Genomic DNA, 18063 nt, shown 5'->3' on the forward strand with positions numbered 1-18063 from the left:
AGCTGGTAAGCTGGTGCTATATCTGAGACTCCGTTAACCTGGTTAACACTGTTTGACCCACCTTGGAGATCCCCAGAGACTGTGCCCCACCCAACTCATGGGCCCATTTAGCTGCCTTTCCATATGAATGACTGACATTGGCTCATGCTTCACAACTCCTAAGTCCTATCAAACAAGCAATAGGTGGTTTCAGTGTGCCCAAGACCCGGCACTACAGCAGCAGCCAGGTTAGATTCACAGCTTGGCTCCACCTGGGAATCTCCAAGCCCAGCACAAGTAGGAAGCATCTCAGATTGCTTTATAGCTCAGGCAGGGTGCCCAGGGAAAAATACAGGAGGGAACTGACCTTGCCCTGCAGTACTGGGAAAACCCTAGGGCCAGTGTACCAAGTGAACAGTTACAGACCACATTGGAACACCACCACCCTGCCCCTGCGCAGCTGATCCTCTATGGAGGGTGGAGGTTGCTTCTCAGTGGGAACATCCAGTCCTTGCAGCTGACTAGCTGGGGTAAACCCTCCCATTTATCTGCCAATAGCAACCAAGGCTCAACTGCAAGACAAAGATGTACTCAGCTCCCATGAAGGGCACAACTTGAATACCTAGCTTGGGTAATAGGAAAGGCTGTGCAACTCAAGCCTACAGGACATGTACTACATTAGGCCACACTACCAAGACATGTAGTCGAAGCAGCTCTAACTAATACATAGGAACAAACACAGGGAGGCTGACAAAATGAGGAGACAAAGAAACATGGCCCAAATGAACACATCAAGACTCCTGAAAAAGAGCTAAATGAAATGGAGATAAGCAATCTGTCAGATACAGAGTTCAAAGCACTGGTTATAAGGATGCTCAGGGAACTTAGTGAGAACCTCAGCAGCATAAAAAATCCAGTCAGAAATTAATGATATGCTAATTGAAATAAAGAACAATTTACAGGGATTCTTGGCCTCTGTTAATTTGAAGCCAAGAATCAAATCAATAATTTGAAACATAAGGAAGCAAAAACAAGTAATTAGAACGAGAAGAAAAAAGAATCTAAAAAAAATGAAGATAGTATAAGCAGCCCCTGGGACAACTTCAAGAGGTCCAACATTCTTATTATAGGGGTACCAGAAGGAGAAAAGAAAAAGCAAGAAATTGGAAATCTATTTGAAAAAAGAGTGAAAGAAAACTTCCCTAATTTGGCAAAGAAAAGAGACGTGCAAGTCCAAGAAGCACAGAGAGTCCCAAACAAGATGGATGCAAAGAGACCCAATCCAAGACACATCATAATTAAAATGCCAAAGGTTAAATATCAAGAGAGAATCTTTAAAGCAGCAAAAAGAAAGAAGTTAGTTACCTACAGTTGTGGGAGTTCCCATAAAAGTGTCAGATGATTTTTCAAAAAGAAACTTTGCAGGGTGGAAGGGATTAGAAAGACATATTCAAAGTCATGAAAAGCAGGGACTGACAGCCAAGATTGCTCTACTAAGCAAAGCTATCGTTTAGAATTGAAGGGCAAATAAAGAGCTTCCCAGACAAGAAAAAAACTAAAGGAGTTTATCATTACCAAACCATTATTATATGGAATGTTAAAGGCACTTATTTAAGAAAAAGAAGATGATCAAAGCTATGACCAATGAAATGGCAAAAACAAACAAACAAACAAACAAACAAAAAACCGAAACCAAAAAACCACATATCTATCAACAATTGAATCTAAAAAACAAACTAAGCCAACAAGAAGAGCAGAGACAGAATCATGGATACAGAGAGCATTTGATGGTTGCCATTTGGGAGGGGGATGAAGGGAATGGGTGAGGGAGTGAGGGGATTAAGAAGTGCAAATAGGTAGTGACCACATAGGCACAGAGATATAAAGTACAGTACAGGAAATGGAGTAGCCAAATAACTTACACGCATGACCCATGGACATGAGCAATGGTGGGGGGGGATTGCCTGAGGGAGTGGGGGGTGTTGGGTGGAGGGGGCAAAGAGGGAAAAATCAGGAAAACTGTAATGGCATAATAATAAAATATAATTTAAAAAAAACTCAGCTCCTCTTGCTCCTGAACCACTGACCTTTCAAAATTTCTTGGCTCCCCCTGCCCCCGAAGAGGGGCACCAGCACATAAACATGTTCCACCTCCTCCTATCTTGAGAAAACTCCTGTGACCCTGATTCCCCACTTGTTCCACACTCTGTTCCCTCCATAGCCATCCTCTTTAAAGGTTTCTAGGTCACTCTCTTTCCTCACCTCACCCACGCAAGCAGCCTTCTACTCATACCTGTCCTTTTAAAAGTCATCAACAGGATCTATGTTATCTAATCAGTTTACCACTCAAGTTTCTTGATACACTTTTGACTTCCATGGCACTGTGCTGTCCTTCCTCACAGAGAGCTCCATCTGCACCTTTCTCTGTTTCCTCCTTTAACATATGCAGGACTCTATTCCAGGCTCCCTTCTCTCATGCCCTCACACACTACCTCTTGCTGATTCCATTTAGTTATGTAATGTTAAACACCAACAAAGATCAATATGTCCCAAGCTTCCAAACCCACTTCTTAACCTCTCCCTGAGTCTCCAGAATTATATGTCCTCTTGTGTATCTGGCACCTCCACAGCAATGATCTTCAGTCCTAAACCAGCTAACGTCTTTCTAATGGCACTGCTGGACTCAAATTGTTAATCATTTCCTTCATCCTTCCTCCCTCATCTCTCACTGTTGACTCAGCAAGTGCTGTAAAACTTACCCCAAATCTGCCCACTTTCCTCCATCTCCATGCCCCCATCACCTGGACACGCAGTAGCTTGCTCCCAGGATTTTCTGCCACCCTCCTGCCCCCATAGAACAACCAGTCTCTCCCTTTGCCCAAATAGTAAATTACATCATCCCACACCCCAGCTTAACCCCCTCCAATGGCTTTCATTGCACCACCAACACATAAACTCCTTACATTATCTGAGTCCTACCTACAAATCTCTCAAACCTCATCTTGCACCATATTCCATCTCTTTCACTATGTTCTTGCCATGCTAGCCATCTTTCTGGTCCACTAATTCAGTGCTTCTCAACCAGGGGTGGGTGATCTTGCTCTCAGGGAACATTTGACAGCATCTGAAGATATTTTTCATTGTCACTATTCAGAGGAGAACAGGTTACTACTAGCATCTAATGTGTAGAGGTCAGGGGGTAGTGTTGGGAGGGAATACTGCTAAACATCCTGTAAGGTACAGGAAAACCCCCAACAACAAAGGATTATATGGCCCAAAATCTCAATAGTGCTGCGATAGCTTGAATATTTGTGTGTCTCCCAAACTCACATGTTGAAGCTCCAATTCCCAATGTGATGGTATTTGAAAATAGAACTTTGGGAAATAATTAAGTTTAGATGAGATCATGAGGGTGGGGCTCCCATGATAGAATTAGTGCCCATATAAGAAGAAACTCTCTCTGCCATGTGAAGACACAGCAAGCAGGCAGTCATATGCAAATCAGGAAAAGGCCCTCATCAGGCACCAAACCTGCCAGTACCTTGGTCTTAGACTTTCTAGTTTTCAGAACTGTGAGAAATAAATGTTTGTTATTTAAGCCACACAGTCTATGGTATATTGCTATAGCAGCCTGAGCTAAGACAAGTGCCAATGTTGAGAAATCCTGCAAACTGCTAGAGTAACTGGGCAGCAAATCTCCTTCCTGCCTCAGGGCCTTTATACAAGCTATTCCCTTGGCCTAGAATGCTGTTCTTCTACTCTTTGCTTGGCTCACTTATTCTAGTCATCATGGTCTACCTTAGACCTTATTTTTCCAGAGAAGCCCTTTGTGATCATCCATTCTGATTTTTCAAATATACTACCTGATAGTTTTTTTCTTTTCTTTTTTAAAAAATTGATTTGGGGGAGAAACATCAATTTGTTGTTCCACTTATTTATGCATTCATTAGTTGCTTCTTTTTTTTTTTTTAAAGATTTTATTTATTTATTTTTAGAGAGGGAAGGGAGGGGGAGAGAGAGAGAGAGAGAGAGAGAGAGAGATCAATGTGCGGTTGCTGGGGGTTCTGGCCTGCAACCCAGGAATGTACCCTGGCTGGGAATCGAACCTGGGACACTTTGGTTCCCAGCCCGCGCTCAATCCACTGAGCTTTGCCAGCCAGGGCTCATTAGTTGCTTCTTATACGTGCCCTGACTGGGTATCTAACCCACAACCTTGGCATATTGTGGTAATACTCTAACCAACTGAGCTACCTGACCAGGACTCCTGATAATTTTCCTATTTTATCAGTTTATCATGTTTCCACTAAAATTAAGTTTCTTAACAGCACGAATCTTATCTGACTTGCTAATCAGCATCTAATAGTGCTTGTTGCATAGTTGGTACTTGGTGAATATTTAGGGAATAAATGATTTTGCAGTTGATTTAGCTTGATTATTTACAAAAATAAGTGTATTCAAATATATACATTGCATAGGTAATAGGTATTACAGGACATATAAAACTGATTAATACAGTCATCATTTTCAAGCAGCTTACAATTACATAAGAAGGATAAATATGCTTTTACACACCTTAGGCAAAATAGGATACATGGTATAGGGAGATGGTATAACATCATGTGGTGAAGGGTTCTCATTGATTTATGAGATAGTTCATGTAAGGTGGCTAACAGTCTTAAGACTGACCTAGAGTTGAAAGGCAGCATTGTGTAAGGGTCAGGAACATAGATTCTGGAGATCAGACCAGAGAGGTTTGAATCCCAGCTCTGTCACTTCTGTGTCACCTTGAACCACCTTCTTAATCTCTCTGTGCTTCAGTTTCCTCATTGTTATGTGGAGATAATGAAAGCATCTGCTTCATAGTCTTGATGTAGATTTAAACAAGTTATTTCATAAAGCACATCACTACAGAGGACATTCTAGGTCTGGCCAATGGTGTTCAAAGAAGAGAATGATCACACAGGACTAGAGATAGGGATGATGGAAGGGCTGACTTTTGAGATAAGGTGAATTTGAATGGAAAAGATGATGAGGACCTTTTCAGTGTAAAAATTATATTGTATATCAAAGATGTACTATGGTCTAGAGGGTTGCTTAGGCATTGGGGTCAGGTAACCTTTCATTATTTTTTTTCCTTTTCACACATCTGTGTAAAGATGGATGCTTTTTTTAAAAAAATTATTTATTTTTAGAGAAGGGGAGGGAGAGAATGGGGATCTGGCCCACAACTCAGGCATGTGCCATGATTGGGAATCAAACTGGCAACCCTTTGGTTCATAGGCCAGCGGTCAATCCACTGAGCCACACCAGCCAGACCAGAAGGATGCTTTTTTGAAAGAGCAACTAGTGGAACCATGGTCTTCCACTGATCCTATTATATCAGAAAACCTGAGAGATCTGGTCACCAAATCACAACATCATTTTCTATTCTTTTTGATTGCTATGTAGATGTAGTATGCTTTGGTTAAAAAACAAACAAATAAACAAAAAAACCTGAACTAATTTCATTCCACATCTACTACTGTGAGAGGTTAACCTTCTGAGTCAGCTTCCTCACCCAAGAAACAAGAATAATGAAGCCAACTCACTTTACTTTGGGGAAGTAGTACATGAATTAATAGTTAATACATGTGCAAAGGTTAGAGTGTTAGGTAGACATAACATAGATTTAAGACATTTTCTAAAAACACTACCCAGGGTTTTGCTCAGAAATATGGTATGTGCTGCATTTTAATGTAGATAAAAGGAATTAAAGAACTTTAAAATATTTTTTTCTCCCTTCATGTTTCAGAGAAGAAAAGAGAAGGTAGGGCTGTAACTAAGAGGCCTAGGTTCCCAGACCTGGGCAGAGACAGCCACACAAATGTTTCTGCAGCAGATCAGGGAAAGCCAGACATTGCTTCTATTACATGCTACTTTGATGCCATCCACATCTACCTTGTTAAAAGACAAAGGCAGACACAGGATCCATCCCCCAAAGAAAATGCCAACAAAATAGCCTCTCCTTATTTCCTGAAAAGAAAAAATTATTTTCTCTTACTATTTAGTCTACTAAGCAGGAATCTAGGAACCTCTGTTTCCACCCTATGCATTGTGACATTGGGGAAAATTCTGCAGGACTTTCAAGCCACCAAAATTCTAAAATAATATCAGAAAGGGAAGCTTGGGATGAGAAGTTATTAAGAATGTCTTTAATTTGTAGATATCTCAAGACAAGTCAATCCATGTTTTTCAGTTTTTTGATAGTTTTCTCTTCTCCCCCCTCTCTCCCTGTGATAAGACTAAACAGCAAGAATGATACTTTCCTAAAGAATAACTACAGGGAGGCCCTGGCCAGATAGCTTAGTTGGTTAGAGCATCATCTCAATACCAAGGTTATGGGTTCAACCCCCCATCAGGACACACACAAAAATTAACCAATGAATGTATATATAAATGGAACAACAAATTGGTTTCTCTCCCCCCCCCCCTCTCTTTCTCAAAGCAATAAATCAACAAAAAAATGTTTAAACAACTACAGGGATAAGGAAGAAATTCAGCTACTACTATGGGAAGAACTCTGTCCTAGTCATGGAGAGGTCCCTGCCTTTCTTGTCCTCCAGGAAAGCCTGCCAGACCAGATAGGAGGCAGGAGACATGTTTCTGGAGGCTAAGCCTGCTTCTTACACATTCGTGGTGTTGAGCAACCCCTTAGACCTTCTGAGTTTTATTCCCAGCAGGTGCCTCACAACTGGCTGATAGCAAAGGCCAGAGAACACACCCAGTGGAGGAAGGTGGGGCTCAGACTGGGAAGAACTGAATGTGGAATCCAGGGTAAAATCCTGAAGAAAGCCAGAGCTTTGATATCTAATCTGAGAACCAGTTAAAACAGAAAGAACGAGAAAGAAGGTCCCACTCTCCAAGCTGTGGGAAGTTGAGATAAATGGAAGAAGGGTGGGCGTGTTGTTTCAGAAAGCTCCCCAGAAATGAGGTGGGGGAGTTAAAGAAAGTGTTGCCCCACTCCCCATGCCCTCCCTCCAAAAAAGCAGTAGGGAGGGGACAAAAGACAGAGTCTGGGATGGAACTGTGAATTAGGACTGAAAAGCCCTATGGGGGGTAGGGGGGCGGGGATGAACTCGTGGCTCCTGGTTGGGGCTGGAGCAAGAAGCCGCTACTGGCAGGAGTGAAGGACTGGCTGCATGCTTGACTGGCTGAGGCCCAAAAAACTTTAACTCAAAGGAGTCATTTGAGTTTAATCTTCCCCCAGGACTGTGGAATAGGAAAAAAAGAAGGGGAAACAAGTCAGAAGTCTCAAGAGGAAGGAGTTTTCTTGTTTTAAAGGGCTACCTCTTGGGCCTGTCCTCAATTTTCTGGGTTTTGTTCCTGGCTTAAAAGAAGTTTTATGTCATGCATGAGAGTCTGCATTTTTGTGGGATTTAAATATTCCTTAATTAGGTGGTGTCTCTTTACAGAAAAAAAAGACTCCTTTTATTTCATTTTACTTTGCCATTTTAATTTACTCCCTTTCGTGTTTAATAACTAGGTAGGGAAATGTTAAACAGTGGCTGTAAAATATTACAAACCCTGCTCCCTGGGAACTATTGAGAAGAAACTTTCTAGTGCTCTCTCTCATCCCAAAGAGGAGTGGGTGTGAGGGACCCACAAATCACAGCTTTGGGCTGGGGGTTAGAGAGAGAAGGAATGTTTATTCCCTCTATACTACTGGGTTCCTGTCCCTACCTCATCAACCTATACTCCAGAGTCTTCATTTGGGGGTTGATGTTGGGGGCAGGAGCACAGTGGTGGGTGGAGGTGGTGGATGTCTGAATGGAAAGTTTTGAGTTTCAGTGAAGCAGAGAAACATACATCCATTTTCTCCAAGTCACCGGCTTGTCCCTTTTCTTTGGCACCACTGTCCTAATGAGGGTTGAAACTGTTTATCCAGAAGTAGAGACTTTGCCCCCAAAAGCAAAAGTGGACAAGAAAATGTTTGGCCTTGGTTTACTAGAGACTGCCTTTCTTGTTATATCATAAAGCAATAAGAAACTTTTTTTTAGGGAAATGACAGAAAGGGAAGGGGCTATAGTTTTTCTATGGCTAAAAATGTAAGGGGGCATATTCCCGATGGAGTTCTGGGATGACCCGTCAAATTGCAAAAGCTTCCCAAGGGATCTGAAACACAAATTTGCAAGGCAGCACAGGGCACCAGTTTCTGCCTACTGGGTTGTGTAGGAAGCTTATACACTCATTTTGCTGGCAAAAGAGCCTGCCATAAAATGTATTACTGACTATAAAACAAATCAGTGCTTTGAAACAACTTGCTTCAGATGTTTTCATAAATCCCTAATGGCTCAGGCACTGCCTGCTATTGATAATATTAATGTGTTAATAGTTCCTCTGAAGCTGCAGCACTGGGTAGGGCTGGACACACACACACACACACACACACACACAGATGGGAATACCATGGAACAGAAAACAATGTTTTGGTTCTCCTTTGAATTCCAGCTGCAGTTTGTTGACCTCAGAAAGCCAGATTGAGGTGAAATATCTGGTTAAATTCTTGGCTAGACCTCTCCTTTAAAGTATTTTACATTGGTTTATTAAAAAGCATATTATACAGTTACATATGTACATATAAAAGCATGTGAGTGCACCCATGTTCTTAGCAGTATTGACAATAGTCAAAAGGTGAAAAAAACCCAAATGTCCATTGGCAGATGAACAGATATGTAAAATCACCTATGTCCATGGTTTGGATTATTTTTTAGCCATAAAAAGAAATGGAGTTCTGATGCATATACAACATGGGTGAACCTTGAGAAAATTATCTCAATGAAATAAGCTACACACAGAAGGAAAAATATTGCACGATTACATTTACTTGAAGTGCCTAGAATAGTCAAATTCATAACAACAGAAAGTAGAATAAAAGTTATCGGCTTGGAAAGATGAAAAATTCTGGAGATGGATGGGGGTGATGGTTGTACAACAATGTTAATGTAGTTAATGCCAAAAAACTATACATCTAAAATCATTCAAATGGTAGGTTTTATGTATTATATATGTATGGTCTGTCCAGAAAAAGTCCAACCATTGTTAATATAATGAGAACTGTTTGCATGACATTGATGTAACCTGGCAGCCAAGAAAAGTGTACTGGAATGTGAATGTGTGAACAATGATGACTTCACTGTAGTAGTCAGTTGGAGTGACAGACATAGTTGAGTGAGCATGTGTACTGTGTGGCCATCACATTCAAAATGACTGAGTGAGTAGACTAACTAACAAGTCTGCATCAAATTTTGCATTAAGCTGGAACATTCCTCCTCAGAAACTATTCAGATGATTCAGAAGACCGCATCTATGGGCAACTGGTGATTGGCAACTTCATCACAACAACATGCCTGCTCATGCATCACATCTTGTGCAAAGTTTTTTGGCAAAACATCAAATCACCCAGGTGATTCAGCCCCCCTACAACACAGATTTGGCACCCTGCAACTTCTGACTTTTCCCAAAACTAAAATCATCTTTGAAAGGGAAGAGATTTCATACTGTTGATAAGATTCAGGAAAATACAACAGGGAAGCTAATGGCAAATGGGGGAGCTGTGTGAGGTCCCAAGGTGCCTACTTTGAAGGGGACTGAGGCATCATTGTTCTATGTACAATATTTCTTGTATCTTGTATCTTCTTCAATAAATGTCTCAATTTTTCACGGGACATGGCTGGATACTTTCTGGACAGAAAAAGTCATCTATATAACATATATATAACCAGAATTCTTAAATAGGGCAGAAAACATGTGAGTAATAGACATTAGGCTTCTCTACAACTTCCTATGTCCTCTCTTACTGAGTCTATGCCCAAGGCCTACAGCTCTGAACCCAGAACCTTAGAGAGCCCTGCTCCAAGAGAGGCTGTCCCTAGCTCCCTGGGACCTATGCTGGGCTTTCTTTGCTCTTAAGGAAATGAGAAGGTTTATGTCTACAATTCCTCAGACATCCACCCAGTTTTAACCTCAAAAAAGAGCTTAAAAACCAAGAGGGATACTTTTCATGGAACAATTTCTCTGCTGCCTTTCTAACAGGCATCATTCAGATTGGAGGAGTCTCAGAAAATAAACACTTCAATCTCCTTGCCAGTGGCCAAAGACACTAAAGTTCTTTCAAGGCACATTTCTCTCTGGACCAACTCAGCACTCCAATTTATGGAGCAGATAGAAAGGTTCCAGAGAGTCAAGGTTAGAAATAACAGGAGTGGAGTGGGTGGGGAGCAGTGGCACTGGTTAGATTGCAGCATTTCTCCTGGACTTGCCCTCATCTTTTGGGTTTCTTTCTTCCTGAAAAGCACTTACTTAGAATCACTTCATGATTTTGCCCCTCACTGTTATAAGCAGGAGAACATGAGGACCATGAAAGCTGTGAGGTCTGAAGACAGAAAGGGAAGGCCCAAGCTGAGGCCGATGCCTACCCAGAAGTTTCTCTCAATAACACTAAGCCATGGGTTTTTCTCTCTGGGGACAGTTTAAGAAGTGGCCAGAGCAGTGGGACCTTTGTCCTGTGCCCTAAAGAGAAACAAACATTGGCATAATCCAGGTTTTCACATTTCCCCTGGGCACTCCCTTAAATTTCTTTCACACATCATTACCCAAAACCAGGCTGCCAAGAGGTCCTGGGTCCCTTCACACACACAGGCTTTGGCCCAGCGTTGCATCTACAGTATGTCAGTGCCAGGCCTTCTTCTGCCTTCCCGGACAAGAAGATGAAACTGCAACTGGTGATGAGAGAAGCCTGTTCAGAGCCCTACACAGAGATGACAGAATGTGAGCATGATGTCTGTTATTTTCAGGCTGACAGACCCACTGGTATAGACCTCAGATATGGAGATCAGGCCAGTAAGGAAGGGAAGCCCCATTGGAAGGAGGTGGTGAGTGGAGAACAGGGCTCCCAAGATACAGGGGTGGCCTCAGGTAAGGTGCCAGCAGTATAATCATCCCAGTCGAATCAGAAAGAGAACAGAATTTGAAATATGAGCCAGTTAATGGATTAAATGCTATTGGGACTTGGGACAGGGAGAGATACACATAATCTGAATATCACTAAGAAAACCTTGCAACCAGCAGCCAGATATTCTAAATCAAACAACTTCACCAAATTCTCCTGCTCATAAAATTCTTGCATGACTTGCCTTTTCTCCAACTGATACTATTTTATTAAATGGTGTTGGAGGTAGGAGGAAGAGGAAGAAGTGGAGAGAGAAGTTGGGAGCGAATTACATTTTAATTTTATTTTAAATGTAGTCTTTCTTAATTTTGCTTCCATAACGGTTATCCTAAATGTGGTTAGGTCCAGGATGTGCAGGCCCATACAGGTTAGATTTAAATATGCTGTGTGTGTGTGTGTGTGTGTGTGTGTGAAGATGTGTCTGATCAAATATACATTTAACATGCATAAGTATTCATTATACCAGAGCAGAAAATGTATGCAACAGGGTTTGGAGGTATATTCAAGAAAATCATATTTTACTTTATGCGTATGCATTTCACTATTTTAACTACTTCAGCAGAGACTCACTTTGGAAGGGAATATGCAAAGTGCTTTTATATTTTAAAAGATTGCTGACTTGCTGGTTGATGGATCTTCTCTCCATCCATTTCCTGTTTTTCAGGCTGACCCAACCTCTCAGACCATTAGAGTAAGTCAGTGGCAGCTGGGCATCTCAGTGGGATCTCTGCAATTCAAGTGGGCCTATATGGAAACAGAATCTGAGCTGCCGCCTGCCTCTTTCTCATCCTGCGTCCAGCAGGCATAAGGATGTATCAGACTCTGGGGTAGAGGGCCAAGTGACCTGTGAGTCAACTGTGCAAAAAAGAGGATAGAAAAAGGAACAGAATGACGGTAGGATGGTGAAACCTGAGGAAAGGGGGGGCACAAGGAGAAGAATGGGGGACTGAGGAAGCTGGAGACTTAAGACTTCCCTCCCCACCTCCTGGGAGCCTAGTGTATTGTCCTGGGTACTGGCTCACCAGACTGGAGGTTTCAGGAGAACCAAGGTCAGGGTCCCCGGCAAGCGAAACTGCCATTCCCAGGAGCACAACCACGCTCAGCTGAATCAAGAGGCCTTTTGGTCACATTTCAACTCTCTCCTCACTTCCACCCAAGACCAGACAGTGACACTATGCAGCCACCCACTGATGCACCAAGCTCTCTTTGGGCCCGCTAGAGTACGAACACTCCAAACACTGTTTCGCTCTCTATGGTGTCAGTGAAAAAGTAACCACCTTCACACATTTGTTGCCTCCAAATACTATCCTGAATCAAACAAACCTGGCCACAAAAACCAGTGGGGAAATTCAAGACTCTCTTCTCAAAAACTCACAGATACACGGGCACACCTACGAGACTAACCTCAAGGACCCCCTCCGGGACCACTCTTTCTTCTGGAAGCCCACTTGTGTATGTGGACTTCTTCCTAATCTCACAGTTGTTCACACTCTCCTTCTCCTGAGTCGCCCCGAGCCGGATCACCAGTGACCCTTTGCCTCCCCACGCCCTTTTCGGGTGCCTTCCATTTCCTGGCCTGGGATTATCTGCAAAGTTGGAAGTTCCTGGTGCTGGGCGGACTTCTCCAAACTGCAGCAGAAATCGGGTCTAGGGCAAGGACGCAGTGGCGCATCGCCCACGTTTCTGGCCCCAGGAGCTGAGACTCCTACGATCCGCCTGGTTTTTGGCCAGCGCTGCAGCGTGTGGGGGGAAATGATTACACTCAAAAGGAATCAAGACTCCTCGCAGAGCCGTTACTCGTGTCGCTAAGTACGCGCAGACTCTAACCCGGCTTTCAGCAACTCCCCTCCTCACTTTACTCACTCGGAATTTCTGGGCTACCAAGGAGCTGCGCCAGGGGCTGCAATCCCCAAATTAAAGCACGTTTATAGCCTGGACAACTAATGATCCATCTTTGCGCAAGCCAGAAAGGCAGTCCTGCTCGCGTTCTCTTCTCTCAGCCCGACTCTCCGGCAGCTGAAATGGATTTGTTTTCACTCACGTTCTGCGCGCACATACACGTGCACGCACACGCATTCCCCCTCTAACGCTGTCCGCACACACGGCCGAGTGTGGACATTTGCCTTCTCTGCTCGCTTTGTAAGGCGTGCTTTCCTTTTTCCTGCTCCTGGTTTCCGCTTTTCGCTTCTTCATCACCTCTTCATTCGCCACTTGCCTTCTGAATCCCCCTGGCCGGGATCATTCCCCTCCAGTCCCTATGGCCCCGATGTGCCCCTCGCCCTCTCCGCTGAGGAGGAGAGGGGGCCGGGGAGACTCGCCTGTGCGGGGAGCGATGGCTGTGTACTGCGGCGGCTGAGACCCCAAGGCTGGCCTCTGGCCTGCACCCTGTTTGTTTTCCCTTCGCCCCCTGAATGCTAGATTAAGATGTAAAGATTACCCGGGCCGAATAATGCCGGGAGTCAACACTTCAGCAAACAAAAGTGCTTGCGTAACTCCGCCAACCCCGCTGGGACCCGGGCCGCTGGCTGGGGAAGAGAACGCGCTCCTCGCTGCTAATTACAAATAAATGATGATGTGTTTACTAAGTAATTGATTTAATGAAGTTCTTATGAAACTATTAAACCCGGGTGGAGGTCAGGCTGGAGGCGCCCCAGAGCGCCCATTGTGGACTGTTTAACTCCACCAGGCTCCTCGGAAAGACATCGAGGCTAATAGGTGAAGTCACAGCTGCTAGAGCAGACTTCTCCCGAGCGTCCAGCCGGCTGCGGGCACCCTCTCGCCCTTCTCCTGTCGCGCCCTCGTGCCCCGCCGCTCGCGCCCCGCGCCGGCCAGCTTACTCACGCCACTCCCAGCCCCGCCGCCAGCTCCCGAGGGCCTCTCCAAAGGGATCCCGAGTCTCTTTAAGAGCCGGAAGTTGAACACTGAACTTGTGCGCACCGCCAGCAGTCAGGGGCGTCCACTGCCACCCACCCCTCCCTCCTCACCCCACCTCCAGCACTTCGTGCAGGAACTCAAGCCAGTGTGCCACTCGGGGTGCTCGCGCACTCTTGGCAAGGTGCCTGCAGTCCGAGTGCACCGGCTGGTGTGGGGTCGCGAGTTGGCTAGTTTTGCGCGGGGGGGGGGGGGGGGGGGCGCAGGCCGTGTTTGCATCCCTTACCATGGCCTAGGGCCTGTTCCTACAAAAACGTAGAACTAGGGAGATGGGACCAAAGAGAGAGGTGCAAAAAAGATCACCCAGGTCTGCAATTAGGCTGGAAGACCCAGTCTCAGGTTTTGAAAACCTGTTTTGGAGGATGGGTGTGACGGGGTCTGGCATGCCTCTCTCCTTTCCACCGCCCACCTCTGCCAGCTTCCTGACCAGCTTAGGCCGTTCCTGCCCTAGCGCGACGCCTCCATCTCTCACTAGGGTGGAGGGTGTAGGCCGCAAGCTAGAGTCTCAGGTCTGACAGATCCCCAGCTATGCTCCTGTACCCTTCACATACATAGCCCAGCTCCGCGGGATGGTAGAAACTGCTTTCTCCAGCAGGGTGGCTCTTGGTGGAATAGGTGATCGCTCCTAACCCAGGAGGCTGGAGGGAGCCCTGAGGGCACAGGTAGCAAGATGGAGAATCAGATACTGCAAATTAATCTAAAGTTAAGGGTGATAAACCCCTATACCTGGCACAAGGACCAGAATCACAGTCACACACTGGAAAGAACATTTGAGTCCCCCACCCACCCACCTCCTCTCCTCTCCCCCTTCACCCTCCTCCCACTCCCCACAATCTCTGAAAGATCTTGTGATAAAAGATAAAGCCTGTGTCCATCTGGAACTCCATACCAGGAGACCAATTCCCAGGGGATTGTGGATGCAAAAATCAATTTACTAAGGTACTCTGCACCCCTCTGGTTCACCAAGTTTTGTCTCTTCTAGTCAAGAACTAATAGTTAACATAGTTTCTCAAGACATGCATTTCATTTATGCCACAGTTAGTTGGCAGTAACCTACATCTCTCTTTTTTCATGTTAGGAATTTCCAGCTGCTGAAACCAATTCTCATTTGATTTTGAATCAAATCCTTGGTATATTTTGAAGTAGTTGTTGGTGCCCTTAAGTAGAATTCCACTCCTGTCTGGGTCTTCTGACTCAATGAGGGTCTCAACTTCATACTTCTCAGGGAAATATTGACAAAAATCTTCTCTGAGTCTTGCTTGAGGTCTCAGTTTCACCATCTGTAAAATTGGATCTCAGGTTCTTGGTTGAGGCCCTTTGGGCTTTCTTTGTTTGTGATCAGTGAGGGGGATCTTAGGGAGGAAGAACTTAGTAAAGAGGCTTGCTTGCACCAATTATTTGTCTGTCTTTGTAGAAGCTACTCTCTTTGTAAAATATGCCCTACCTGACTGCCTGATGGATTTTTGCAGGGCTGGGGTTTTAGTTTCCTTCACACAGGAACAGACCAGAGAGTAGATTTTCCAATCCAGGGAGTCCCACTTGGCTCTTGTTTGCTAAATGACACTCTCCAAACTGTGCCAAAAGCAGTGCACACCGGTGTACTGTCCTCCCCGGCCCAGGGCAGATGTTCTCATTTTGTTCCTGCCTCTTCTCCCCACACCCTAGCCCCTCATATTCCTTTAACGCCTGCTGATGACTACATCCCTGCTGCCCTTAATGCAGGACAGGCCCTTCTCTTCAGCCTCCAAATGAAAAGTGACATTTGCACTAGGCTCAGCCAACGCAGGAACAGAGCACGGGACACAGGCCCATTGACCGAGTTTGGTGGAGGGGGAGATTGGTTCGGCGGCATCCGAAGCTGCCTTAATTAATACCATCTTAAATAGTTCGGCAGCTACTGAAGACAAGGTTGAAGAAAGAGTTTAAGGCTGAGTGCCCCTCGACAAGCTCTTTTCCCCTGTGTCATTCAATATTTAATGCGCCTGCTTCTAATGCTACTACTGGTGTTCCTTTCTCAGCAAGGACATTATTTTTCACGGTGCCCATAACCAGGGAAAGCCCTTTAGGCAAAGAAAATCAAAATGTTTGTTGTTTTGGATGACTTATAACTCTTGTTTAACACAAGCACTTTCAGGAAAGTATAACAGGCGCAGCCTCCAAAGCAAACAACACAACCCTTGTGACAGAGTAGGACACAAAAAGCACATTGTCTTGCGGACTATCCCTTTTCTCTGGTGCTAGATGGGGGCCTGTCTCCGACTGAACACCACGATGCCATTTCACTTTTGAACTATTGTTTTTGAGTTATGCCATGTGGTCAAAAGGAGTGAGAAGGGGGTTGTTTCCAGGCTCCTAAGACAAACGAGTTGCCTTTTCAATGAAATCTCCCCGCGATCCTTGAAAACGGAGTTTAAATGTCACCCCCGCCTTTCTAATGGGCACAGAGCTGGAGGCGACCCTTCAAAGCTCCTGAGTGATAAACGACCCTTGTTAAATTTGGTAGGGACGGCTGGGAAAGTCTGGTGCAGGACCAGCGAGAGGAAGAGCGCCCCTCTCTGGAGGGCCGGGTCAAAGTCCGAGCCTCCTCTGCAGCTCTGGGAGGCCCAGGCGGCCGAGGCCCCTACCCAGACTAGGAGGTCGGGGTGGGGGTGGAGAGCCTGGGTGAGGGGGGCCAGTTGTAAAACAACTTCTTAGCTGCCTCCCTCAGCATGCCCGTGCATCACAGTCCCCAGAGATTCGGCGTGAAAGGTTGGTGCATTTCCCCCCTGACTTCTTTTTGTCCGCTGCCGATTGGCGTCTGCAAGTCTGAGCTGCAAAGTTACTGATTTGCAGGCTGCATGTTAAGGCAGCCCATGTAAGTAATTTCTCCGGGCACCCCAGCAAAGGAGAACAAATCGCTGACAAAGGCGAGCTCTTTCGATTCAGCAGCGTCGTTAAGGCAACCCCAAAGTATTCCTTCTATAATAAGTTCCACTTCAAAGGGTTTGTCTTTCAGCAGTGACTGCTTCGCACTTTTATTAAGTCCGGGCTTTTTTACTCTGTAGAATCATCTGTTTGGTTATTTTTCATCGTGTTTATTTTTCACTATTCACACAGTACTTGTATTAAATAAACAAAGAACAATCGCTCTACAAATCAAAGTACTTAGGTGGGAAGAGAAGGAAGAGGAACTGGGGCTCTGGCGCTCCTGGCCCTCTCCCCGCTTTTCCAACATCACCCACCCCACCCCCACTCGGCTTCCTTTCCTCCTCTGCTCATTCTTTCTCTTTTCTTTCAAACTAGGAGGTTCTATGGAGGAATCTTAACAAAAAGTAGATGGGAACATACATGTGTCACACATATTATATGTGTAATATTATATGTAAAACATATATTTCTAATGAGGTGAAAATTGACTGAGCAAACTTGGCACCAAAGTAAAGGTCACTGCAACTGTATCTTAATAGAGTGTCTCCAGTCGCTGCGGACCCTCTGCCAGGGACTCCCTTGGCCCTGTCCATTGCCGTAGCAATCCTGATGCTCTGTATGGATGTACCATAAAAGCAGTAGTTTAAATTTCAAAGAACACGCCTTTGAACTTCTCCCTGCCTGATTAGGCACTCACTGCTTTGTGTGAATGTGTGCACATGGGTGTCTGTATAAGTTTCTGTTTTTGTTCAAGAAGGGGAAGTGTGCTGGAACCCCAAGGCTGAGGGTTTCACTGTGGGTCTCCTTAGCCATCCCTCTAGCCCTGGAAGGTTGGGTTTCCCTGGCCATGTGTCTATCATGGTAGAGTAGCAGTAGATGAGCAAGCGGGCAGTGTGATGTGAAGGCTGAAAGTATTAATAAGTGTTAGGATTATTTTGTTTCTCTTGTGTTCAGCTTTCCTTTCCTCTGACTTAAGGTAATCAATCACTTGAGAAGCCAGATTGGCTCCCCTTCTCTCTTTCCCAAATTGTATTTCCTAACTAACTGAGGATAAAAAATACTTCATGTGAACTTCTCTTGTGCCTTTTCATAGAAAAAGAGATAATAGGTAGGTAGGTAAGAGAGATAGATAGGTAGAGAGAATGAACCACTGTCTCAAAAGCTTCCACAAAATGCAAGATATAAATGATGAGACTGTAAGCAATATAAATGTGGTATCTCCTATAGTTGGGCCTAGCTTTCAAGAAATTTGAACCTCT

Source organism: Phyllostomus discolor, chromosome 11 (assembly GCF_004126475.2).
Source record: "Phyllostomus discolor isolate MPI-MPIP mPhyDis1 chromosome 11, mPhyDis1.pri.v3, whole genome shotgun sequence".
Classification (NCBI taxonomy): Eukaryota; Metazoa; Chordata; class Mammalia; order Chiroptera; family Phyllostomidae; genus Phyllostomus; species Phyllostomus discolor.